The sequence below is a fragment of the Oncorhynchus gorbuscha genome, linkage group LG18 (assembly GCF_021184085.1).
Source record: "Oncorhynchus gorbuscha isolate QuinsamMale2020 ecotype Even-year linkage group LG18, OgorEven_v1.0, whole genome shotgun sequence".
Lineage (NCBI taxonomy): Eukaryota > Metazoa > Chordata > Actinopteri > Salmoniformes > Salmonidae > Oncorhynchus > Oncorhynchus gorbuscha.
In genome coordinates this window covers 29,869,514-29,879,489 of record NC_060190.1, presented here as the reverse complement: position 1 = coordinate 29,879,489, position 9,976 = coordinate 29,869,514, and the positions used below count along the sequence as shown (strand labels likewise).

General features: G+C 39.8%; 1 long non-coding RNA gene across 2 annotated transcripts; it reads right to left on the bottom strand.

Moving 5' to 3' along the window:
• Positions 1 to 2,000: 2,000 nt before the first annotated feature.
• LOC124004329 lies at positions 2,001 to 6,999 on the bottom strand. Of its 2 annotated transcripts, none has more exons than XR_006833364.1 (3): positions 6,862 to 6,999; positions 5,716 to 5,946; positions 2,001 to 5,446 (listed from the first exon to the last, which is right to left on the bottom strand). It is a non-coding gene; the product is annotated as an uncharacterized LOC124004329 (long non-coding RNA). The 2 variants fall into 2 exon arrangements; XR_006833365.1 differs by having other exon boundaries at positions 6,907 to 6,971.
• Between the last annotated feature and the right edge of the window lie 2,977 nt (positions 7,000 to 9,976).

Below are 9,976 nucleotides of genomic sequence, written 5' to 3'. Positions count from 1 at the left end.
AAAATTACTTGTGTGATCCACAAAGTAGATGTCCATACCGACTTGCCAAAACTATGGTTTCTTAACAAGACTTTTGTGGAGTGGTTGAAAAACTAGTTTAAATGACTCTAACCTAAGTGTATGTAAACTTCTGACTTCAACTGTATCTTTGTAGATGACTTCATGCACCGTTTGCTGTGTGGAAGCAGAGAGAACGGTGTATGGCTTGGGTGGCTGGAGTCTTTAATCATTTTCCTGGCCTTCCTTTCACATCGCCTGATATAGAGGTCCTGGATGGCAGGGAGTTAGGCCCCAGTGATGTACTGGGCTGGCCGCACCACCCTCTGTAGTGCCATGCAATCGAGGGCGGTTCTGTTGCCATACCAAACAGTGATGCAGCCAGTCAAGTTGACCTCAATGTTTCGCTATATAAAACTTCTTCAGGATTTGAGGGCCCATGACTAACCTTTTCATCCTCCTGACTGTGCGCGTGTGTGGACCATTTTAAATCCTTAGTGATTTGGATACCGAGGAGCTTGAAACTCTCAACCCGCTTCACTACAGCGCCGTCGATAACATAGCTGTGATTGGGGATTATTGCAGCCAAACTGCTTCAAATATAGTGATTAGCCTAAGTAGCTAGCTAGTTAAATGGCAGCCTATTTTATTAGTATGAACTATTTTGCTTAATTCACAAAGTAGGCTTCATCACAGTTATATCTATGTATTAGCTAGCTAGCTTGCAAACTAGCTATTGTGATCGAATGTGAGCTAGCTAGCCAAGATGCGTTGTTTCTGACACATGCCACGATCCTGCTTGCTTTACATACGACAGACATTTAGCTACCGTATCTAGCTAGATAATTATGTATAAATATTGCAGCTAGCGGTGTACACACTCACGCAGTAGCTTACCCGGCTTTTCTGACCAACTTCACGCAAATTTCAGCCTACTCCTGTCCAGTGGTGTAGTACAATTGTTTTGGTTTTTTAGGTTAGGGAGCACCAACAAATATGTAAATGACATCACCAGTTCATCTATCAAATTTTGTGTCGACAGATGTAGACTATTGAATAGCCTGTCATTATAGAATGCATAAACTGCATTCTCCAATTGCGACGTCTATGCTTGCTCACACATACTGTCTCAAGAAAATTGTATATTTTCCATATCAAACACCAGGTTAGGCATACCTAATTTCAAAAAAGGCCATCGCTGTCAATCATGAATGATAATTATTGATGTTTTCCAGGTGAAACGTCCAAACTGCATCTGCATGCCAATCATTTGATCGATCTCAATCAGTTGGGAATATACTTCCAACTTCCAGATCATATGTATTCGATTAAATCCATAAACAACCAATCAAAACATATATCCTGCCTAGTGGCACGCTCTTGAGTTTTGGTGCGTGGGGGGGGGAGCCACTATTCTGCTTCAGCTAACCCTCCTTAAAATCTCATTAGAAATGAGGTGTTTTTGGTGGAACAGTAACGTTATAGGCCTACTATGGTATGCTATTATATTCGGGTTATGTCAAATGCAAATTAATCATTGTTATCTTGCAAGACATTGATTCACCTTTGTTCCAACTTTACTATATGAGCACCAGCATCATTGTGAGAAGTGATAATATTCTATTTGTAATAATTATAAGTGACAGAGGATTGTGCAATGATGTTAAATCAGTTGAACCAGCCTGTGGTGCTGAAGGACAGCTGAATGATAGCTCTGCCATTCAGCCAGTTCATGAACAAACAATTTGCAGTATAGTCTAATAGGCCTACTACTACGTGGTATAGCTATTTGTTGGCTATAGTCTAATGTAAATACAAATACTTATAGCTTAATATCATTATACTGTTTGCGAGGAGTGCTTTAGTTGCACATGCTAGCAGGTATTTTCTTTGTATTGTGTAGCTTACACTACGCTGTATCATAAATACACTTTGATTTGATTCTCTTAAACACATGGCTGCAATATACCCTATTACAGAATAAAATAAAACAGAGGTGAACTATCAATTCATATAATTTATTTGCATAAAACATGTTATCAAATCAATTGAACATTGAAAAAAGTTAACATAAATCTTGCCCCACCCTGACATACTAAGCTACTGTAGAACGGGCCCTGCCTCTCAACCAATAGTCAATAAAGGCTAAATATCCCAAGCAGGGCAACAGCAACTTCCAGAGAGTCAGGCTCCTTGGGCTTTGCGGCGGCCACTTAGGTTTGGATGTCCCTGGCAGAATAGTGTGGTCGCATATCATTCTGGGTTCCACTGTGCAAGAGGGGTCCATGGAGTTTCATGAACATCAAGGCAAACACACTGTGAATTTGGATCCTAGATCTAAATGGAATAATGATAAAGTTCATGTGGCAAAACCCCCTACGAGCTGCTATCATGACACTCGGGCAGGCAGAATGGTCATGCAGAGTCCAGAACAGGCAAGGTCAGGTACAGAGTCCAGAACAGGCAAGGGTCAAAACCAGGAGGACTAGAAAAAGGAGAAAAGGCAAAGCAGGGGAAAAACGCTGGTAGGCTTAGACATACTATGAAGCCCAATAACAAACACTTCGCTTAATAATACATATATGGAATTTAAAAAAGGTTTATGAAAAAATAACTTTTGAGGGTTACTGTCATGAACTATTAAATTAAATGAATTATTAATTTTAAAACAATTTGACATCGGTGACAGGCGCATGGCCCCCCCAGTACGATATACCAGTGGGTAGACAGGTTAAGATTAGGGTCGTCCCAAGGATTCCGAATAGCACAGACCTGTACAAATGAATTCGGACCAACCATTTGGCAAATATGTCACTTCCGAATGATCTTTCACCCAATCACATCGAAGTATTTAGTAGGTGCATTCTTTCAAATGGTTGCTACGGATTTGCTTTGTTTAAACACGAAGTTGCGATTGGTCATGTTCGCAAACAGAGCGGTGACACGGTTTTGAGAAAAAAAAACATTTAAACGGGGGCGGGATCTCTACACAGTTTGAAAATCTCAGTAGCAGAAAAACTGAGTTGGTGAAGACAGAACAGACACATCAGGCAAGTTACATTATGGCAACATTTGAGTCTTATTTTTGTTGGAGGCGGGTGGGCTGGTTGTTTTAAGTTGGTCATTTAGCTGACGTTAGCTGGCTAAAGAAGTCATTCAACCTGTTAGCACTGTTCTGCTGCAACAAGATAACACTCACTCCGCTAACCGTTAGCTGGCTCGCTAACGTAGCTTGCATTTGCGCTGTAACACTGTTTAACGAGCTAGCTAACATTATTAGCAAACATCCTCATGTGTTATTAGTTAACCGTGGTAAATTGTGTTATGCCTAGCCCAGGATATATGTGGGCTACGTTAGCCAATGCAAACATTTCTGACGATAACTATGCCCTGCTAGCTGAAATGGATAACTAGGCACCTTAAAAATCCAGGTAACGTTAGATGGCTAACGTCATGACAACACTCTGGTTAGTTGCTTGCAGGCGCGACGCAAAATGCCGTGCACTTGAGTGTTTAAGTAGCTAATATTTGTTTACTAGCAAGGTAGTTTTGTTTCCAACGTTAACTAATTATCGTCCTCTCGATTGTTCTTCCAGTAGAAGTATGGCCTCTCAAAATATGGACCCTGCAGCCGCCTCGTCCACAGCAGCTCTGAAAGACACTGAGACCGGTGGGAGTGCAGCAAAGGGCTCAGTCACGAAGAGGTTTGACATTTAGTTTTGTTAATCTAGAATTAAGCTCATCTTAGTTCCCAGCGTTAGTAGGAAAGTAACGTTAACATGTAAGTGGAGGAGCCAAACAGTATTGTGTCATTTGTTTGGTGCCACAATTGGTGCATAGGCTAGTCTGGGTACGAAGTTTGGGCATTTCTGAATCTTTGTTTTTTACACCCTAGACTTCAACAAGAACTGATGACACTAATGGTAAGTGTTCCCCATGTAGGACCATCTCTTTTATAATCACAATTGGATATATAAACATATTTTGTAAAATTGCTATGTCCTTTAGATCTGTTTATTTCTTCATGTAGATGTCTGGAGATAAAGGGATCTCTGCTTTCCCGGAGTCTGACAACCTTTTTAAGTGGATAGGAACGATAGATGGAGCTCAGGGAACAGTAGGTCGTGTTTACTTTCTACTCCAGCATGTAAAGTACAGCCTCAGTAGTTGCTCAGATTTTAAGAACAGTAATCCTATACCATATGAACAAGGTTTATGGTTTAACTCCTTTGAACATTCAAACGCTTGCTGTGAAATGCTTTTGCACAAAGACAGTATAACAAATCTTCCATCGCTCATTCTCTTAGGTTTACGAAGGCCTGAGGTACAAGCTGTCGTTGGAGTTCCCCAGTGGCTACCCGTACAAAGCCCCCCGAGTGAAGTTCATCACCCCATGTTTTCACCCTAACGTCGATGATCAGGGCTTCATCTGTCTGGATATCTTGAAAGACAAATGGTCAGCCCTGTACGACGTACGGTCCATTCTTCTGTCCATCCAGAGTTTATTAGGAGGTAAGGCACTTCCCACAGAAATTAATAAATGGCACTCAGTTCATCAAGTTGACTGGAACTCACCCAACCAACTAGGTTTAACAGTGCTCTGCGATCAAATCACTGTCCAAGTTGTCACCTGTTTTATTTATTGTTTGGAGAGTTTGTGTGACACTGTCCAATTTGTTAAGTTTGTACTACACTCTGTCTTCAGAGCCCAACATTGAGAGTCCATTGAACACTGCTGCTGCTGAGCTTTGGGATAACCAGGAAGGTTAGTATATGGACACGTCTGTGTCCCAACATGGTGCACTTCTGACCAGGGCCTATATGTAATTTGGGACCCACCCTGTTAATACTCGTGTCATGAGTCAAGTTGTATGATAAACAAACTTGCACTGTATTAAACAAAGGATTTCTTTTCATTTTTAGCCTTCAAAGCCCATTTGAACACAACCTACAAGAACTGATTCAAGCTCCTACAATCCTGCCATGTGTTTTATTTCTGTGTTTTTCTATGCTTCTAATTATGTACATTTCAATACTGGGTATGTCTCTACAATATTTTTGTTTGTATGACCTCTATGTGAATAAAGATGTCTAGGTATGTTAATTGTGGCTCTATTGGTTACTTTCCACTCAACATTTGGCTTTATTTAATTTAGATATATTTTTCAATTACTAACTTGAATGCTTATGACATATCACTAAGATGGATATAATGACCATAAACATCTATCCTCTGCTTAGTTCATAATGCCTTCCGTCTGAAGCCCCTGTTTTCACCAGGGGCCAGGGGTAATTCCTTTGTTTCAAGGGGAAGAGGTCTATTGCAGCACTGGCTTTGACAGGTCCTGTTGGTGTTTCTATAATCCAGTGAGGATAAACCCCCCCACACCTGTTGATTTTTCGTGTCCAGATTCTCCCTCTCTGTCATAGGTACCAGCTGTCTGCAAACCTGGATCATGAGACAACATACACATGAATCACAGTGGAATATGCATATGATGCACACACTATGCAATTCCAAAGTACACATTCTTGCAGTTTCAGTTCCAGATGTAATTGATCTGTTGAAATGACAGTTCTTTCAATTACATTATTGTACACTTTATAGACACCAACGGGCTGAAAACGTTGACCTTCAAAAGATATAACCTGAATTTGAATGGAAGGGTTCAGATCTTGAGGTCCATTAAGCATTTAACAGCATTGCAGTGGCCTTACCTGTGCAGATTCTGTAAGCCAGTGCTCTGGTCTTGTCCATCTCAGAAATCTGCCGTCAGAGTTGCTTCCAAAAGAGGTGGCCATTTGGAAACAGGCAGTCACCTTGTTCAGGGCCTGCTGGACAACCTCAAACTCCGTGACCTGCTGCTTCCTAGCCTGGAGCTCATCCACTGACTTCCACCATGATTCATCTGAACCAGTGGAGGATGCTGAGGGGAGGACAGCTCATGTCTGGAACGGAGCAAATGGAATGGCATCAAACACATGGAAACCGTGTGTGTGGTGTATTTGATACCCTTCTACCTCTTCCGCTCCAGCCATTGTCACCCCCCCAAAAAATAACCTCCTGTGATCTGAACCTGCACAGAGAAACCATACAACAAAATGTAATACAATACTTCCATAATTGGTCCATTTACACAGATATTCTTTATTTTTTGCCGTCTCATTACCCAACCTTATGTAACAGTATTGCTTTCGCCCCTACCTGGGCTTGAACCAGGGACTCTGCACACATCAGTCACCCACGAGGGATCATTACCCATCACTCCACAAAAGCCACGGCTCTTGCAGAGCAAGGGGAACAACTACTTCAAGTTCTCAGAATTAACGACGTCACCGATTGAAATGCTATTAGTGCGCACCACCGCTAACTATCTAGCCATTTCACATCGGTTACACACATCTAAAGTGCGTTGCTCAAGTGCACAAAATTACGTATTACATGGGATACTGAAGCCGTTAACCCTCCAGCTGCCATCTCACTTCCTGTAGGATCCCTACCAAGCATCTTTGGGATAAAATCAGGCAACCCTCTGGTTACCGGCTCACATCTCTAACCTTAAGGCTATCAAGCCATAGCCTATTCATGGTACAGACTAAATAAATGTCAGTAATATATACAAATAATACAAAAATTCCCACAACTTCACTAAACCAGGGGACAGCAAATATCGCCCATCCTCTCCCTTTATATTTAAAATATATATATATATATTCTTAGCATTACTATCAGTATTCCAGAATCTACAATCCAAATCTATACTTTGCCACCATTAATAATTCCACCAATTTCCACCAACTTTATCATGACCACATGAAACACAAAATACAGGAATTTGGAATCAAGTGTTATTAGGTACGTACCAATTTACCAATCACCAAACGTCAACAGACAAATAGCTAACCCACCTCCGTTTTGAAAAGACTCCTCAGGGTCTCATGCTTTCTTATAGCCTATGGGTAAGTTGACAGCCTTCTACACAAGACTGAATACAACTGAGGAACTTCAGGATTAACCCTCAGTACTCGGCTCCTCCTCCACACACCCCTGCTTAATCTTTCCTCCCTGGCACTGGCAGGAACTGGTCTCCATGGAAACACTTTTTAATTAGGCAGCTGAGGCCCATGGAACCATTTGGGCTCTTGCTCTTTCTTTCAAAATAAAAGTAGTTTACATCAATTGGGGACAGACAACAACTGAATAGTTTATTTCCAAAATGCTTTATCCACCAATTCTTCCATTTGTATTTAGTAATCAGACATGATTGCTTGTGGGTACTTTCATGTGTGTGTAAAATGTTACAGTTCTAAGATTTTTAAGTCATACTGTAGATTTCAAAAGTATATGAAAATGTTGCTGTTTTTGCAAAATGCTATATAGTGCCGTGCCTTGCAAAAGTATTCTGACCCTTTGGATTTCTTCCAATTTTATTGTGTTGCAAAGTGGGATTAAAATTGATTTAATTGTAATTTTTTTTGTCAACGATACTCTGTGATGTCAAAGTGGAAGAAAAATGTGATTTAAAAAAAAGGTAAATAAGAAATTAAATAACTAAAATATAGTCGTTGCATAAGTATTCAACCTCTTTGTTTAGGCAAATTATTTCAGGAGTAAAATTTGGCTTAACAAATAACATAACAAGGTACATGGACTCACTCAGTGTGAAATAATTGGGGCTGACATCCTTTAAATGAAAGGGAAACTGCCTTGCTCAGGGGCAAGAACAACATATTTTTATCTTGCCAGCTCAGAAATTCAACCCAGAAACCTTTCGGTTACTGGCCCAACGCTCTAACCACTAGGCTGACTAACCATTCTTATGTCCCGGATACATACAACCTCTGTACTGAATTTCAATGACAGATTCAACTACAAAGACCAGGGAGCTTTTTAAAAGTCTCATAAAAAAGGGCAGTGATTGGTAGATGGGTAACGATAACACATCAGACATTGTATATCTCTTAAAGCATGGTCTAGTTAATAATTATGCTGTGCATTATCTATTAAACCACCCAGACACCCCAAAGATACAGTCATCCTCTTGAACTGAGCTGCAGGACAGGAATGAAACTTATCAGGGATGTTACCATGAGGCCATTGTTGATTTTAAAACAGCTACAGGGTTCAATGATTGTGATGGAAGAGAACTGAGGATGGATCAACATCATTGGAGTGAAAATACAAATATTCCAAAACAACAAGGCACTAAAGTAATAACGCAAAAAAAACATGTCAAAGCAATACACTTGGTCTAAATGCAAAGCCCTGTTTGTAGAAAATCCAACACAACACTGAGTAACTTCTTCCTTATTTTCAAGAATGGTGGTGGTTGCATCATGGTATTGATATGCTTGACATTGGAAATTACTGGGGAGTTTCCAAGATAAAAAGAAATGGGCACAGGCAAAATCCTAGAGCAAAACCTTCTTCAATCTGCTTTAAACCAGACACTGGAAGAGGAATTCACCCTTCAGCACTGGAGTTGCTTACCAAGAAGACAGTGAATGTTCCTAAGTGGCCAAGTTACAGTTTTGACTTAAATCGGCTTGAAATATGGGTGTCTAGCCATGATCCCCAACATCTTGACAGAGCTTGAAGAATTTTTCAAGAATAAAAGTACAATATTTCACAATCCAGGTGTGCAAAGGTCTTACACTTAACCAAGACGTTTATCAGTTGTAATTGCTGTTCAATTTGGTTTTAACATGTATGGTGTCTGGGGTGTGAATACATAGGCAACAATTATATTTTATTTATTAAATGTATGTTAATACTAATAAAAAACCATTTCTTCCACTTTGACATTACTGAGTATTTTGTATAGATTGTTGACAAAAAAATGTACAATTATATCCATTTTAATCATACTTTGTAACAAACAAAATGTGAAGAAATCCAAGGGGTCTGAATACTTTTGCAAGCCATTGTTAAGCTGGAATGGAATGTTCGTGTCCTGTATATTGGACTGTGATATGTGGTTATCTCTCAACAAGCTATCGTAAGATGAATGCGCTTACTTACCAGCAGTACTACTTATTTCACTGAGTGAGGTGGATATATAGCATTTTGCAATAAAACAACATGGTTACATGTCTGTCATTGAACATGTCTGCCATGCCATGATTAGATAGTAAAAAAACACCAATCTTTAACTAAAAATAGCTAATTTACCAACATTTCTGAAAAACGGATACAATGAAACTCTTCGTCTGTTTGCCTCAACTTTGACATAGGTTCATTATGCTTCCCTAATCAAATCTAAAATTGTGTTTTTGGAAAGTATTTAATTGAAACAGTAAAAGGTAGAAAGATCAAGAAGGTAGAGTAGAAAGGATGGACACGGAGAACGAACCCCGGTCTCCAAGGTTGACATAATCGAAAAGCCTGGGAGCGTTACCACTAGCCCACGGGTTCAGTACAAATTGTGTGGTTCTAGCTGACATTTTTATGGTGGTTGATTAAAGCTATTTCTAAGTTCTAATGCTATGTGAGGTTTCTTGTAATTTGATTGTGCCAGACAGGTATTGCTTCAAGTTGCGCTCCAGTGATAGCTAACGAAAAGCTTTGAAGAGCTGAGGTCCTTCGATGCCACAGGGGTGTTTCCATTTGGCAAGGTCACAAAAATTAGCTCATTGAGTTTTGCAAAATGTCAGGAATTTAGCTAAATATGTCTGTGGGGCTGGAACTGAATCCAGTGTTTCACACATCCCCAAATGGTACACTTTTCACTGGGGGTAATTCTTCTGCATAAACAGCTACATATATTGTGTGATATTATTTGGATTTCTCCAGTCTCCAGATGGTAGTTTAATTAAAGCAATGTATGTCGTCTTCCATGTCTAAATAAATGAAGCAAGAACCAACATATATTGGATAATTGTTTTGGTGCTTTTTACATAATACTTATTCCATTTTAATGTTGAAGTACAAGGAATGTAATTATAGCCTATTAAAACTGCAGATTGAATAGTTGCCCAT